The sequence below is a fragment of the Jaculus jaculus genome, chromosome 6 (assembly GCF_020740685.1).
Source record: "Jaculus jaculus isolate mJacJac1 chromosome 6, mJacJac1.mat.Y.cur, whole genome shotgun sequence".
Taxonomy (NCBI): Eukaryota; Metazoa; Chordata; class Mammalia; order Rodentia; family Dipodidae; genus Jaculus; species Jaculus jaculus.
In genome coordinates this window covers 29,810,796-29,815,971 of record NC_059107.1, presented here as the reverse complement: position 1 = coordinate 29,815,971, position 5,176 = coordinate 29,810,796, and positions in this window count along the sequence as shown.

The window sequence follows — 5,176 nt, the reverse complement described above, 5'->3', positions numbered from 1 at the left end:
ACAGTTTCCACCAGTCCTGTGATGTTTGTTACTGGGTCTGCTGGGTCTCTCATGTCAGTCCCCAGCCTCACAACACTGGTAAATGATTCCCATGGATCAAGCCCGTCACCAACAGGAGATGGGAGAGGGACTGGTGGTCGGCATTCCTTGCCTCCTCCCTGTGTGCTGTCTGGAGGTGCAGCTGTGCACAGGACCTCAAGAAGGACCCATGAGGTCCCCGGTCAGAAGTGCTGGACACCAGGTGGGAACTGACTTGGCCTGGCCTCCTTCCCACCTCACTGTCTTGGCCCTGCCTGCAGCTCCGACCGCTCACTGTAACATGGCACTGGGAGCTTTCACCTCAGCTCTGCCTTAGAAGAAAGCAGACGAGGGTGACACCAGGGACAAGCAGGTTCAAGGCCATCAAGGGTACATCGAGCAGGGGCTATCTATACTGATGGGAGAGTGCCCACCTCAAGACACCTCTATTCTGGGAGAAGAGAGTCCTGTCTGTTCTGATTGGAGAGTCCTCACCACAAAAGAGACCTGCCTGGGTTCAAATTCTAGCATTGACATTTGTCACCTGGGCACCTTGGAAAGTCACTTAACCTCTCTGTGTCTTGGTGTCCTCATGTATACCATGGGATATTAAAAACTAATTACAGGGCTGGAGAGATGGCTTAGCAGTTAAGCGCTTGCCTGTGAAGCCTAAGGACCCCGGTTCGAGCCTCGGTTCCCCAGGTCCCACATTAGCCAGATGCACAAGGGGGCACACGCGTCTGGAGTTCGTTTGCAGAGGCTGGAAGCCCTGGCACGCCCATTCTCTCTCTCTCCCTCTATCTGTCTTTCTCTCTATGTCTGTCGCTCTCAAATAAATCAATAAAAAATGAACAAAAAAATTAAAAAAAAAACTAATTACAAATGACTACCATATTCCTTTGTACAAACTACGTGAGGATACAAATAAATGAGTATGCAGCAAAACCTGTAAAATATGTGTAGAACAAAGCCACTAGACCTGCAAAACTGTCACAAGGACAAGTGTTTGATGAGATCTGTCTTGAGAGATCTCAGTAAAACTTCCTTGGAGCTGGAGAGAATGCCCAGCGGCAAAAGGCACCTGCTTGCAAAGCCTGCCAGCCCAGGTTCAATTCCCTAGTGCCAATGTAAAGCCAGATGCACAAAGTGTATCTGGAGTTTGTTTTCAGTAGGTGGAGACTTTGGCATGTCCATTCTCTCTCTGTCTGTCTATCTGTCTGTCTGTCTGTCTGTCTGTCTGTCTGTCTCTGTGTGTTTGTACATGCACACACTGTGTTCTAATTGTGGTTCTGACATGAGGTTCTCTGAGAAGTGATGCCCAGCATCTTTCCATAGGTTTATTGGCATCTGTGTATCTTCTTTGGGGAAGTTTATGTTCAACTCTTTCCCCGCTCTTTTTTTTTTTTTTTTTTTTTTTGGTTTTTTGAGGTAAGGGCTCACTCCAGCTCAGGCTGACCTGGAATTCACTATGTAGTCTCAGGGTGGCCTCGAACTCTCAGCAATCCGCCTATCTCTGCCTCCCAAGTGTTGGGATTAAAGGCATGCGTCACCACACCTGGCTATTTCCCCCCCACCTCTTTTAAGGCAGGGTGTTTGTTTTGGGGTCATAGAAGTTCCTTAAACATTCTGATATCAGTCTTTATGAGATGTGTGCCCTACAGATACTCTGGGCATTGTCTTCCTTTCTGTTGATAAAAGGTTTTGATTTTAGTACAGTGCATCTTTTTGTTGGTGGTACAAATTCTTTATCTGCTCATTATGTGTATCTTGTTAATGCTGTTCTTTGTACTTGTATGTAATGTGGTGTGGGGGGGTCGTCAACGCACATGCTGGTGCTTTTGCAGCATCTCACCAGCTCACTGCAGCTGAAGCAGTCCAGCAGGTGTCCCACTCCACAGCTCGTCCTCCCATTCTCATTTTGACTTCCAGTCCCCTTACTAATAGTACTGGGCTTCCCGTCCTCCACCACCACCGCCACCCCATGCAAGCCTGGGAAATTTCCCGACCTGATTCGCTGGTCTCTGTTCCCCTTTGTGGAAGGGAGGTTACGGGTGCACGCGGCACCCCCAGCCGCTTACTTGGGACCTGGAGATTGGAACTGGGGCACTTTCAGGACCCCTCAAACCCTCAGGCTTGCACAGGAAGCACACTTAACTTCTGAGCCATCTCTCCAGCACCCCCGTCCCCCCACACATTTTTTTAAGTCTGGGACTTGTGATATAGAACAGGAGGGCACAGTTAGAACCTTGCTTTTGAAACACCTAACTTCCAGCACCCTGGGAAAGGGTGAAGGCCCCGGCTAGCCCAGCTCAGGACAAACTTGGTGATGCCGCTGGTAAAAAGATTAGGGAGATAAAAGGAGGGAGTGTCAGGGCCGGGGAGCTGATTGCTTAAAGATCTCACCTGCTGCAGCCTCTGTGGTTCAACCTGCACTTGACTCCTCACCACAGGCTCCTGAGGCTGCGGATGAAAGGGTGAGGAGGGTGAATTCCAGAATCTTGATTTCAGCCCGCAGCTTGGACAGCTGTGCAGGACAGACCCCTTATTCCACAGACCAAGATGGGCCAGCCATCTGGCTGGGACTGATGAGCCGCTTCTATACCCATGCTTAAACCTGATTATCTGACTTTGAAGATGATTCCTGCGACCGGCGTGCTAATTTCCTGGAGGTGAATCACTGTCGCCTTCATTCCCCAGGTGGCTTCTGCTCATCTGTAAATACTGTTGCATGGGGACGTGGTTTCTGCTTTCACAGGATGGAACTTTTTGAGCATTTGTCTTTCTGTGATTGTGTGAGTTCACTGAGTATGATCTGTTCTAAGTCTGTCCATTTTTCTACAAATTTCACTGTGTCATTTTTTTCTTATTGCTGAGCTGAGTTCCATTGTGCAAATGTACCACAACTTCATTATCCATTCATCCAATCATGGGCACCTGGGTTGATTCCAGTTCTTAGCTATAATGAATTGAGCAGCTATAAACATGGATGAGCAAATATCTCTGTAGTGAAGCATGGAGTGTTTAGGGTAAATGCCCATTAAGAGAATAACTGGGTCTGTTGGTAGCTCTATATTCATCCTTTTCAGGAGTCTCCATATTGATTTCCATCATCTTCTCTTTTTATATAGGCCCATCTCTAGACCTTTAATCTCATCATGTGCAAAAACCTTTTCCTACAAAGCAACACACCCCCAGATTCTGAGGTAGAACATGGGTGTGGATATCATTTGATTTCATAGGGAGGAAGAGTCATGAGTAACTTGGGTCAGAAGAGCCATGAAAATAGAAAGAAAGTGAATGGATTGAGAAGGACCAAAGAATTGTCCTGACAGAGGCAAACATGGCAGCCAGAGAAGAGCTTCCAGATGCAGGTGACATGCTAATTCTTTTCCTACCCCCCGCCCTGGGTACATGCTATGCTAACTTTCAAGGGTGGACTTGGACCATCCCTGTCTCTTCCTTTCTCACCTAGAATTCTCAAGAACAATTTGGATGGCATGGCACAGTCTCTGGAGGTGAGGTGGCTTTGTTCAGTCCACGTTAGCAACAGTGTGTCATTGAGTCAACCCACGCATCGAGTCAAATTGCCCCCAAAGTGTGAGCCCAGGGCGGGCTCCTCTGCAGGGTCTCAGCTGTGGTCATGTGATGCATCTAGTGTAAGGTACCATCAACTCCTGCAGTTTTCCTGAGTCCAGAATGGTAGAAGATTTCTGTCTGCCCATAATCATGTCATGTGATATATGGGTGGGTGCCCATCTTACCACATGCCTCTGGAGCTACTGCACCATGAGAAGGTGCAGATATGTGCCACTAGGGGCCAGTGAAGGCAGCATTCACACAGCGCTTACCATAGTTTTAGGTCAGCGAAGTATTTTCTCAGTACTGCTGTGTAAGCAAGCCCTACCCCATCAGTCCTGTGATTTACAGCCATCTGTATTTCTCTGTCACGTTACTGGGTTGGCCGGCGTTTGGGGATGGGGAATGGCTTGGTCCAGCCTGCTCCAGAGGTCTTCTCCTTGGGGGGTGGGCTAGCAGAGCACTTCTCCACATGGTGATGGCAGAAGCCCTACATACAAGGGCATGCCAGTCCCCTTCTGGTACCATTCTTGCTTACCCCCCCCCCCCCATGCACCAAAACAAGTCCCACAGGGAAGCCCAGCATTAAGGGGTAGGTGAGTCTCTGCATAGGAGTGAGTACTGTCCATGGGAGTGGAGACCTGTGACTTATACACCAGGCTGCCCCAGGTTGACTCATATCTGGCCGTGTGAGCCATGGCATAGTATGTTACCCAGGCACGAACCTCCCGGATGTCCTCTAAGCTCCAGGCACACTTCACTGTTCTCTTTAAAATATATATATTTTTTTATTTGCAAGGAGAGAAGTGGGGAAAAGAATAGAGAAGAGGAGAGAAGACAGGAGAGGAGAGGAAAAGAGAAGAGAAGAAGAGTAGAAGAGAGAAGAGAATGGGTATGTAAGACTTCTTGGCACTACAAACAAACACCAGATGCATGCACCACTTTGTGCATCTGACTTTACATGGGCACTGGGGAATTAAACCCAGGCCTTCAGGCTTTGTAAGCTTGAGCCTTTAACTGCTGAGCCATTTCCTTAGCCCATCAGTGAAAATTTAATGGCTACCAGTGGCTTCAAAATCAGGTTCGATTTGTTTTAAAAATATTTAAATAATGATAGAACTGGTGTGTTGCTTAGGGATAGAGTATGTGCCTGCTTTGTGTAAGGTCTTTGGGTTGGTCCTCAGCAATAATAAAATTAATAATAACAATAATAATGATAATGGTAATAAAATAATAACTTTAAAATAAAACTAATGGCTTAGCAGTTATGAATTCCTTTATCCTCGCTTCTATCATGAAACATTCTCATTTATCTTTCAATTATGAAGACAGGTTTGCTGGATATAGTAGTCCATGTTGGCAGTTGTCTTTCATAACTTGAGATACATTATTCCAAGCTCACCTGGCTTTTAAAGTTTCGGTTGAGAAATTTGTTGTTATTCTGATGGGCTTGCCTTGATGAATGACTCAGGGCTTCTCTCTTGCTGCTTTCAATATATTTTCTTTGGCCTGTATATTCAGTAGTTAAATTATAATATAGTGAGGAAAGGTACTTTTCTTGTCCTGTTTGATATTCTAAAAA